The sequence below is a fragment of the Rhodnius prolixus genome, unplaced genomic scaffold (assembly GCF_049639745.1).
Source record: "Rhodnius prolixus isolate KJV_2025 unplaced genomic scaffold, Rpr scaffold_5, whole genome shotgun sequence".
In the NCBI taxonomy this organism is placed as follows: domain Eukaryota; kingdom Metazoa; phylum Arthropoda; class Insecta; order Hemiptera; family Reduviidae; genus Rhodnius; species Rhodnius prolixus.
In genome coordinates, this window is record NW_027411624.1 from 3,360,957 (window position 1) to 3,373,593 (window position 12,637).

Genomic DNA, 12,637 nt, shown 5'->3' on the forward strand with positions numbered 1-12,637 from the left:
GCAAAGCTAAGATGTATTGTTGGTTTAGTGGGTTCGATTCCCCTGGTCTAGGCTTTGGATTTTATTTAATGGTTAATATGAGAAATTTCTAGTAAAGTATGTTAGGCGGTTATAAACTAGACCCGCAAAGCTAAGATGTACTGCAGGTTTAGTGAGTTCGATTCCCGGTCTTAGGCCTTGGATTTTATTTAATGGTTAATAAAAGAAATTTACAGTAAAGTATGTTAGGCGGTTATAGGCTAGACCCGCAAAGCTAAGATGTATTGTTGGTTTAGTGGGTTCGATTCCCCTGGTCTAGGCCTTGGATTTTATTCAATGGTTAAAATGAGAAATTTATAGTAATGTATGTTAGGCGGTTATAAGCTAGACCCGCAAAGCTAAGATGAATTGTTGGTTTAGTGGGTTCGATTCTCCTGGTCTAGGCTTTGGATTTTATTTAATGGTTAATATGAGAAATTTATAGTAAAGTATGTTAGGCGGTTATAGGCTAGACCCGCAAAGCTAAGATGAATTGTTGGTTTAGTGGGTTCGATTCAAAAAATTTGACAAGATCTCTTTCTTAAAAACCAGAAAAAAATCTGACTAAGGTGAAATTTTAATCTTCCCACAATCTTAAATTTTTTTTTTTTTTTTTTTGTAAAATGCTTAACATCTAAGTAGCAAGTCCTAAGAAGGCGGGAAAAGGCTCTGGAAGAAGTCGAAGCTGTTAATTGGATCCAGACTGTGAGGCTAGCTTGACAAGACCCTATCCAAACAACAGGTATGTTGGCTACTACAGGGAAATACTGTATAGTATATTGGTAGGACGCGTACAGAGGGGCTGCAGGGGAACTGAAGGAGATCATCTGGAGATGGGGATGGAGATAGGGTTGCTTCTTCTCATAAATCATTAGGGATGCAGTTTGTACTTGAGTGCGCATGTGAGAGAAACAACAGACTTTTGGTAACACATTGAATACTCATTATTACACTGTTAATGTAACCTGGAAAGACTTCTCCTTCCTCCAAAAGTTAGCCCATTTCCTTCCGGAAAAATGTTTTACGTAAAAGTGGTCAACTGCAAAGGAAATAGAGAGCCATTCTCGAGAAAACCTCCAAAAAAAAGTGGGGAAAATCTCCGTAAAACAAGATTTCCGGTTAAGCGATTTTCTTTGCTGAGTAATTTTCAAGTCTCTTGAAATATAAATCGATGTTTTTTTTTCATTTTTCGATTAGAGTGTTCACATAAAACAGTATTTCCGTTGAAAAAAAAAAAATCTTAATCGAAAATTTTGACGATATAAGCGTTCTTCCGCTAGATGTAGGTAGGAAAACCTGAGATATAATGAAAAACTTTGTCAGTCTGTTAGGTAATTGAATTAAACTAAAAATCGATTAAAGACACACAATGCAAGGATAACTAATTAAATTAAAATCCAGCCTGGTACAAGATTTTTCCTTTCAATTAAAATCGAATGTACAATCGAATGGAAATTCAATTAAAAAAAAGAAGATTTCCTGAGTTTGTATAAACTAACGGAACTTAAGTCTGACTGAACTTAAATTAATGTCAATCGTTAGCCGAATGTTAACAAAACTCTGGCAGATGCTTTTTGGAAAAATTAAATATATTTTTCTAAAAATTATTCAAAATTTACGTACGGAAAATTATAACTGACCGTTGTTAATTAAAAAAAGTAAAGTAAAATAATCGCCTATTTTTTCAGCCATGCTTTACGTCCATCTAACAATTAGGTGTCGTGGACGGAGGCGACTAGCAAACATACTTTACTATAAATTTCTATTATTAACTATTAAATAAAATCCAAGGCCTAAACCGGGGGAATCGAACCCACTAACCAACAATACATCTTAGCTTTGCGGGTCTAGCCTATAACTGCCTAACATACTTTACTATAAATTTCTCATATTAACCATTAAATAAAATCCAAGACCTAGACCGGGGGGAATCGAACCCACTAACCAACAATACATCTTAGCTTTGCGGGTCTAGCCTATAACCGCCTAACATACTTTACTGTAAATTACTTTTATTAACCATTAAATAAAATCCAAACCTAAGACCGGGAATCGAACCCACTAAACCAACAATACATCTTAGCTTGCGGGTCTAGCCTATAACTGCCTAACATACTTTACTATAAATTTCTCATATTAACCATTAAATAAAATCCAAGGCCTAGACCGGGGGGAATCGAACCCACTAACCAACAATACATCTTAGCTTTGCGGGTCTAGCCTATAACCGCCTAACATACTTTACTGTAAATTACTTTTATTAACCATTAAATAAAATCCAAGCCTAAGACCGGGAATCGAACCCACTAAACCAACAATACATCTTAGCTTGCGGGTCTAGCCTATAACCGCCTAACTTACTTTACTATAAATTTCTCATAATAAACCATTTATGTAGTTTTTGCTTCATACGAAGTACAAATGAATACCAACGTTTCAAAGAATCCGTCCATTTAGGACATCAATATAAAGGTGTACGTGAACATATCGGACCCTCTGTTTATACAAATATATTTCAAATCACAATCGGGAGGAGCAATTAATAAATTTGCTGAGTTTCCTGGAGCCAGGACATTTAGATAAACTAAATGATATTTTCCTATTTTTTGTTTATCTTTTTAAAATAAGGAAATTGTTTATTTAGCGGGAATTGTTCAATTGTTCATTATAATTTGAATATTCCAAGTAGTCTATTTTATTTATTTTCTTGTTAATTAACCATTATTTCTATAAATATTTTTATTACTATTATTAAGAAGTTTTCATTCATCAATATTTTTTCATTTGCAGGAAGTATTTTTAGTTTGTTATTTTGTAAATATTCTTAGTTATAGACTCTTTGTTCTTTTCTGTACATTTCAAATTTAGTTAGCATTCTTTTATCTTTTCTGCATTGAATTTGCATTTTTGTTTGTTTTTTGATTGATTTATTTTTTGTTTTGTTCTTTTTTGTTCTATGAATTGTTTAATTAATAGGCCAACCCCCCTGTATGTCTTGTTGACTAGAACAGAGGTAAATGTAAATAAATAAATAAATAAATATTAAACCATTTAATAAAATTCAAGGCCTAGGACCGGGGGAATCGAACCCACTAAACCAACAATACATCTTAGCATTGCGGGTCTAGCCTATAACTGCCTAACATACTTTACTGTAAATTACTTTTATTAACCATTAAATAAAATCCAAGGCCTAGACCAGGAGAATTGAAACCTCTAAACCAACAATACATCTTAGCTTTGCAGGTCTCGCCTCTTAACCGCTCGGCTGCTTCCGTGGCGCCTAAAAGTTTTCAACTAGCAATAATCGTACCTCAGGAGGCCTTTATTGGTTACGATATTGCCACTGCCGTTGTTAATTATTTAAACTACCTTAGAAATACATCATCATAGAGAAGAAGAAGAAAGCGCAAAGCAAACAAAAACTCATAAAAGCACAAAACCCCAACCGCCAATACTTACCTAACAAAAGCTTCTTTTTTTTTACTAAATGAAAGCTTTTCCAGCGGTGAGGGGGAAAGTTTGTTGTTTATATTATTATTATACAGACGAAGAAAACTCAGGAAAACTGTAGGATTTGTTTGTGCAAGCTTTACCAGTCACATGAGTGGTAAAGAGAAAAACAAGACAAACAAATAAGTAACTGGCGTGGTTTTTCCACTGGAGGATATTTCAGCGACTATAGTGGAAAATGTTGCTGAAAATTCTTTCATAATTTTCCTGTTAGGTGCAGCATTTTTCCTCACTTTCACTTTAAAAAAAATGAGAAGAAAAAAATCTGGTGGGAAATACGCATGACTTTTACTTCCTGCAATTGTTACAGCGGTAAATAACGAAATTTTCATGACGTCGTTTAGCTTTTAGGAAGTCGTGCGAGTGATTATCATTTATTAATTTATTTGTATAATAATAAAGGGTTACCACCTCTCCATAGTTGTAACAACAAAATAGGGTAATCTAACAATATTACCTGTAATGAATCAAGACAGAAACAGGTGACAAGAAACGGATTACAAAAAAAGGGATATGTTTTAAAAAAGCAGGATGAAATTTTCTCTCCCGAGCTCCTAATATATCTCCATTTTAGGAGTAAGCGAACATGCCTGCATGGAGCCGAGAAAGAAAGGGTAACACGCCAAGGAGGAAAGAGGAATTACGAGATGATGTAATGGGACGATCGTGGACCCGGAACTTTGTTATTTCCGTTTTTGTTTGTTTTTATATTCTAGTTCCGGTTCATTGTCACTTTAAAGTCTCTTTTTTTGTAAATAACTTAATCAATTTATGGCCGAGGGTAGTCGCGATAGGTTTGGGATAATGAAAAAGGAAATGGCTTGGAATTTAATTACACCTAGTCGGAAAATGGGGAGGACGCGGCTGATGTATTGATGAAAATGCTAAGGAAAATTTTTTTCCAACAAAGTCTGTACCCCCACCCTAAACCACAAACTCATTTTCTTCTAACTTATCGTAGACTGTCCTTCTATTTCCTAGCATGACATCACCGGCCCTAGAGATAGTCCTAGATAACTTTAATTTCCGGAAAATCCAGTTCATAGTAAAGCCATTGATGTTATCTCACCTATTAAGGGATTAAAAATAAAATCATTACGCATTAGGAGCCCTAACTGACGGTAATTTGCCGTAAGTTAAACGTAACCATTCAGCTGTAGTTACCATCGGAAAGCATGAGGTCCTCTCGCTGTTTATCTTGTTTCCTTCTAGGCAGGTTGTGTCTTTTTCCGGTTAACGTGTGTAAAGGAAATTTTAATTTTGAAATAATTTCAAAAATAAAAAAACTGTGACTGTGTCATGGACACGGCCGTGTGTTGTACGTGAATACGTTTATGTAACGGGTTATATTTTTTATATAAAATATTTTTATTTATGTATTTAGGATGAAATCAAATTTGTCATTATTTATCGACGTTGATGAAATTAAACTCATTGAGTCGCGATTTAAAACCCAACAGTGGTGCGATACAGTCCGTTGTCGATGTAGAAGCGATTTCATCATCCACTTGCATAATTTCAACCGCCCCAGCTGCAGATGTACTGACATTGTCGTTGATCCGCTCGGCCGCATTCATTCTTTTACGTTCCCGGCACAGCATGGACTCGGTCATATGGTGTTTTATTATTACCATTCGATTGTTCTTGAGAAGCCCTTTCCAACCGTATACTGGAACTCTGTATTTGGTTTTGGCTTTTCGACGCGTATAGGCCGGACATTATATATTTTTGTTATTCACTGTCACTATTTTACACTAATGTTTTATATACAATCGATAGATTGTGACGACAGCTGACGATTAAAACTTAAACGAACATCATAACTTCTCCGAGTCAAAAGTTGTACTAATTGCAAATCTCGATACGCAGCAAAATGATCTCAAAATGGCGGCGCTTTTCCCTCCACCGCGCGCGATGCGTCTCAGTCCTCGCTTATGGTTTTGAATGAATTCTTTGATCCTTTAGCTATCCAGTGGTCTAATTTAATTTTGGATGTAGACGATAGATTCGAAACTATAATGCCAAACTGTATCCCCCGATTTTGTTATCATTAGGTTTTTTGGATTGCCTTCATATGATAGCAAATTTAAAGACGTATTCGCGTCAAAAAGATTATCACCTTCGAAAAAGGAGGGGAATAGCTCAGTAACTGCTGAGCCTCATGCAGGAGATCCAAGTTTCGAATCCAGCTGCTGACCTACATTTTCTCTTTCTCTCTCTTTCTAGCTCACAAATATGTTTAATAAATGAGTTTTTACCGGCCAAATTTAATGAGCTCCCCCAAATTACATAAATGATATATTAGCCATATCTAGTGATCTAAAATTTAAATTTAATAAATTCCTAACGAGGCTCACATACGTGCGTGGGTGTGTGAGGTGATCAGTGAGTGAGAGAGAGAGAGTGACAGAGAGAAGAGGAAGTAACCAGCACGAGATTGATGAGGACGATGACGCAGTGTGACCTAGTTGCTGAGCGAGGTCGGATTATTTCAGAAATTATCGCCTGATTAATCAAGCAAGATGACTGATCACCGGCCACCAGCTGGCTGGACGGAGTGCGGAGGGAGGGGGTATTTTCTTTCTTTTTTCCAACTTTTCACTTTGGAAAATATACGACACGTGTTTTTTGCGAGAAAAGCCCACGCTGTTTTTTGAGAAATCTAGATTTTTTTTTTACATGAACACTTTCATTTTCTCAGAATTTTCTGAGCCAATTTTCTCAGGAAAAATGATTTAAAATCACAGACACGTAATGAAAATTCAATTCAGTTTTCAGGGAATTTAATTAAGTAAATCGCGTTAGGTGAAGGATCGTTTGGGAGTTCAAACTAGATGATTTTTTTTTTCTTTGCAATACTCCCAATGGACCTGAGGAAGACGTAACCAAGTAGCAGATCCCTCCAAGGACCCTAGTTCTTTATATCTTCGGCGTTCTCTTCAGTGGAAAAGAAGATAAATCCACTTATCCATTACTGGGAGTTCAGTATTTCCGCCGCATTCATGTAGTTAGTTGAATATATTTTATTTATTACTAGGAAAAACACACAAAAACTATTTCAGGCAGGAGTATCAGAATTGTAAAGAATGAATCAGGAAATGAAAATAATGAAGGCAGTAAGTAGCCTTCGACTTTAAGGATCATGGGGCAAAAAAAAAAAAGATGAGGATTTGAAAAAGCATAAGATATACTTTTTCCTTATTTTTCGTCCTATCAGTTTCTACAGGGGTTTTTCTCAATTACATTATGTTATTACATGAGAGAAAGGCTCCTCAATAGCCGAGCGGTTAAGATACTAGACCCGCAAAGCTAAGATGTATTGTTGGTTTAGTGGGTTCGATACCCCTGGTCTAGGTCTTGGATTTTATTTAATGGTTAATAAGAGAAATTTATAGTAAAGTATGTTAGGCGGTTATAGGCTAGACCCGCAAAGCTAAGATGTATTGTTGGTTTAGTGGGTTCGATTCCCCTGGTCTAGGTCTTGGATTTTATTTAATGGTTAATAAAAGGAATTTATAGTAAAGTATGTTTGCTAGTCACCTCCGTCCACGACACCTAATTGGTTGTTGGACGTAAAGCCTGGCTGAAAAAATAGGCAATTACTCGTATTTATAAGAAAGAAAAAGGGGAAATTATCACTGTTGCTTCCGGTTTATGCTCGTATCACCTATACTATAATAATGGCAGTGGTAAAATTTGAAATTCTCTTTGTACAAAAAAATCCAACAATTTATTAATAGACATAAATTGTTTAATTTAAGAAACGACCATTTTTACTTGAAACAAAATACAATATTTATTTATTGTCGCCCCCCAAAAAACTTTTGGAGGGCGACAAATATAAATTAAAAATATTTTTTTTAATCATTCAAAATTAAAATTCAACACGACAACCATACTTCCGCTAACAATGAAAATCAAAGAAAGGGCGGAAAAATAATAGCTTAGAAAATTCTATTTTCCGCTTTAATAGGAAATTCTAAAGGATTCCACAGGAATAAGTACTCCCAGAGATTTATTACTCCAGATATGTAGGAAGAGATTTCTAATTAATTGCATGCCTGTGGTCGGGAAATTACCATGAAAATGACAGGAAGTAGTTGTGGAAATCGCCGCACATCTGGAGCCGCCGAACTGACAGACAGACTCGGCACTCTTCGGTACTAGAGCACCCAATTATCACAATTTACACCATACAATTTTCTTAAAACTAAGAGTTTATACTAAAAGCACAGTTTGCGTCTTACGTGTTCATTATAATAAATTGTTATTATTAAAGATGGTACCAAGAATGGAAAATAGAAGGCTTTCCCAGAACTATTATTACTGCTCTCAGATAAAATTTCAAACCTAAATGAAAAGCCTAACTCAAGTTCAAATAAAATCTGTTTTCCACTGTCTAGACGGACTTCGCAGTTCTCTAATAAAAAAAATAGGAACTCAATAACTCGTTTCGAGAAAAACGTTGATTTTTTTCCGTTTAAAGAAAACGAAAGGAATGCTGTAAAGTGGTCAATCATTAATAGAAAATCGATGTTGGTGCTCGATTGTACCAGGGATAGTAAGGCTATTACAGATAAACTGATAAATTAAACGAAAGCCTGATCTACCATCCACTTTAGAGAAGGATCTCCTTAACGGAAGTTTATTGGAAAAATGGCTAGAAACAAACGAAGGTTGTAATCAAGCGTGAAAATGGTTAAAGAGGAAATAGTAGAAGCAATTTTTAGGAAAAGCAGATTAAGCAAAATAGCACCCTTCCGGTTGATCAATTTTTTACTGTAACGAAACGTCAAATTGGATATCTCCGCAATTTTTTTGGTCTTTGAGTTGCGGTGAGTGTATACAGGGTGAACCAGTAAGTAATGTCCATAGGCCTACTGTGTGTAGTACATCTAAAGTGGAGTTTAATGAAGTATTGGCCAACTTCATATTTTCCACTGTTCTTGAGTGACGTCACTTTTCTAAAACATTAACTTTTTTCCCAATAAAAATGTTATTACTCAGAAAGTTTTAGCCTGAATTTGATTCTGATGACACGGTTAGAAAGGCAGATAAATTTTATAAAAACTGATACCATTTTGAAGCATTAATTATTCTCCAAACAGCTTCAATCTTCCTCCTGGATACTGAATTAAAGTAATCGGAAATTTTTAAGAAAACTCATTAGGCCCTTACGTGATCATTATCAGGCCTAGGTGCTGGCACTTTTCTGTAAAAAGTTTCCTTGTCTAATGTGGGCTTTCAAACGCGGTATATCATTTTCCAGGATTCCTTTTATCTTCGTAAAAGAGAAATTACGTTTGTTTTGCAAGTTAAAACGTGTTCACGAGCACCACAACAGTGTTAGTTTAATTCAAGTTGTTTAATTCATTGAAAACTCTTTTAGATGGACAAGTAGTCAATTTTTAAAGTAGGTTGTCTTAAAATAAGGAAGTCAAAGGTTACAAATTGCACTTTTTAAAAAAAAATTACTTCTGATCTATCTGAAGTATTTGAGAAAATCTTAGGAAATATTTTAAACAAATGAAAAAAAAGTCATTCTTGTACTGCATACATTTTTCTTCAAAGAAAATTGGCATTAAATAAAACAAACTTAATTAAAGAAAATCGTAATTAAGGGTCCCCTCTCAAAGTGTGCGGATAATTTCTGAGAAAAATCCATATTGAAATATGGCATCAATACTTTGCCGGAAGTGAGAGAGAAAATGATCGACCAAAATACTCACATACAAACTCAATTTACTACCTTCAATACCTAATAAACTGTCAAACTAAATCATGTCCGACAAAATAAACTTGAAAAGTTTTTTGCGAGGGAAAAAAAAAAGAAAAAGCAAAACAAAATAACTTAAAAGATAAACCATATCGGTTACAGGATCCATTTGTTTCAAAGTCTCGACACTCCATCCTCCTGGATAGACTGGATACGCACCCATCCTTAACCCTTGTACAAGTAAAGTAAAGACTACAGACCGAAGTAACATAGAGAGTACGCAGAACACAACCAAGTAGAGCTAGCTGGAAAAAAAAAAACCTCTTACCCCATACCATGCTCTCAACAAGGTCTTCCAGAAGAATACTAATGGTTACGACAATGGAGAGCATGAACAGGGAAAGGAGAAGAATAGAGGCAGAGCAAGAGTTTTGTGGGCAGAGCCGAACCATGGGTGAAGAATGGGAGTCTCTGGAGTCTCTGAAGGTATGGGGGTAGGATTTTCCCAATCCCTCTACCAGTAGAAGGTACATTTAGGGCCTCCATTACAACAACTACAACAGTGAGAGTGTTCTGACGTATTGATCTACCATGAAGAAGTAACAGGCATCCATCCACTAATAGGAGCTCTTAGTTTTTAAAACTCTGCTAAAATCCTGTGTAAGGATAAAAAAAAAAAAAAAAAAAAAAAAAAAAGTAATCTTAATTCTCAGTTTAGGTTAAAGTTACCATCTATTAGTTATCCGTTAAAGTCGTTAGAGTGCGCGATTTCTAAAAAAACTAATCTTACGTCAGTGGCTAACATGACTTCCCAAAACTCGAAAAGCCCATTATAGGTTACATTTCCGTTATTGTAATCTTAGAAAATTTAGAAATTTTGGTTAGTCACTTCGTAACCCTTAAATTTGATCAAAAATTAAAGTTTTACTCACAGTCATGTCTGAGGATTAAATATTCCAGCGTAGGCGAAAATCTTACCTGCAACAAAACAATAAAAATATTTGATTAGACAAGAAGTTCGTTGATTCTGCATCTTGTTTCAGCGAGGTGCTATCCCGAATTCTAAGCCTTTTGCACTATTTATAGACAACCACATACGGTCACATGAACAGTCTTTTTAAAAAAAACACTGAACTCTCACAACGAACTGTATTTCTCTTATAATATCTCAACGTTAACTCCTCCATTAGCAAATAAAAACACATGCCCGTAACCTAGCAACCATAATAAACAAACTCCTTTAAACAGCTGTGTACTAACTACTTAAATCAAAAGAGCGTCTTCAACTGGTACAACTTGATAACAACTACGTAACTCAAACGGATTACTCACTCTAACATCCTTCCTTCTTACCCTTCTTCTCCTCTCCTATTCTTCTCCTTCTTTTTACCCACATATAAATTCCGAATCGAATGACACCTCATTCATGAAAATCGGTTCGCGCGTTTAAGCGCTACGAAGTTTACAAAAAAAGGGTAACAAGAAGAAGAACATTTTTTGAAAATGCCAATTTTTGCCCATTTTCAGCAACGTATTTCTCGAAAACTATTTAATCTATGTTGTTGTAGCAAAAAAAAATTACAGTTATAAAAGGAGGATTTGCACTATATTATAAAGAAAATTTGGGAATTTTATCTTTTATAGAAAAAGAGAAAAAAAATTGTCAAAGTTGGGTGTTTTTCAAAGTTACGCTTTTTTTTTGTGCAGTTTTTGACGATCAACCCTTTATACAACTGTCCTACCGGTCTGGCATCTGACCCAATACGGCTCCTTATCCCCTATATCCCCCAGCATCTCCCCCTATACAAAGCGCCCTCCTACGGGAGTATCCTTTCGCTGTGCCTAAAATATTGTAAGATATCTCTCCAAGAACCACGAAACCCACTTTCCAGAAACCTGTAACCAAGTACTGGCTCCAAATCATCAGGATAAAACAGTAGACTGTACCATTATACTCTTCAAATTCGTGTATCATTAACAAAACCTCCCTCCACTGTTACATCAGCCTCCAGCGCTGATCCTGCCCGGAATTTCTGTTTTAACTATCTATATTCCAACATACAAATGCAGTTTTGATAAAAGTTTTTTAATTTTGAGCTCTGCGAATAATCGAAGAATTTTAATTTTAATTTAATCGAATAAATTGGAGTATTAATTAATTTTACAATTGCAATTTTATTAGAAACTGGTCCACATCAAATGGATTTACTTTATTGATCTGTTTTCTTTACTTGACAATTTTAATCCATCTAGATGCGCCCTATCCTACAGGACATTTATATTTACATATCTCACAATTTACAACCACGACTGTCCCTCCCCCAAGGAAGATAAAATATACTGGGAAAGTCCCAAACATCAAGGACGTTAGATCCATCTTGCTTCGCATCAGACTGATGGGCCCTACTTGTACTTCAAGATTTATTTATGTTCATGCCCTTGTCTTTACTTCTAAGAAAACAAATTATCTTCAATTTTTTACGTATAAAAGAAATAAACAAAAAACAGGAATAACAAATTAAACCCTTTTTTGTTTTCTATGTTTATATTCCAGATGTAAAAAAATTCTAACGAGGGAAATATTTAAAAATATATATATATATATATGTTTCTCTGAATGGCTGTTTGTGACAACATCCGGTGGAAGTGGTGAGAGAGGCTGACATAGCGAAATAAATGAGCAAAATTTTGTAGTACGTCATTTTCAACGGTAAATATGGCTTTTTAATTTTATACTTGAAATTCATTATAACTAAATAAATTTTAGTGTTCTATGCAAGACTTCCGGTGCTGGATTACAAAAGAATCATCTTCCCCCACCCGCCCACAAAGATGTTGTAAAGACTTTACGATTACTGAGGTTATTGGAACATCCACCCTGATCATCGCATTTGCATCACACTCCCTGCTTCCTTCTATTCCCAAATCTTCAACTCTCACTCCCGTTCCAAGAGATTTCTATAGAATGTAAAAGGCCTAAGGGACTCCTTCGAAGACTATTAAATGGAATAAGAATCCTCCAGTAGCACTGATTACTGGACTAGAGCGCACCTGTGGCTAATCACTAGTTTAACTTGAAGGTTAATACAGGAGTGTCTGTCGCAATCGGGAGGATTCCCAGTTTGTGCACAGCTGGCTGAAGATCTTTGTAGGGGGATTGATTCGATGGGACAAGCTCTATAAACTTGTATTTCAACAGATCTGAGAAGGTACTACAATGAGACTGGTAAGTTTAGGAGTAACGAACTCTTGAGTATTGAATGAGAAAAGTGGCTTGAGATGTATCGCAGTGGTTCCCAAACTTTTATGTTTTGACATAGTCAAAACTTGCCCATGGACCCCTTTTTATATAGTCCAAACTTACCCACGGACTCCCAAGTGAAAAAGCTA

General features: G+C 35.4%; 1 protein-coding gene and 1 pseudogene across 1 annotated transcript in view; both read right to left on the bottom strand.

Annotated features, from left to right (window-relative positions):
- The window catches only part of LOC141458589 (disks large 1 tumor suppressor protein-like), a 137,928-nt gene that overhangs the window by 36,105 nt on the left and 89,186 nt on the right, over positions 1-12,637 (bottom strand). The gene's annotated exons all lie outside the window — the stretch shown is intronic.
- LOC141459038 (U4 spliceosomal RNA) lies at positions 3,302-3,375 on the bottom strand (annotated as a pseudogene).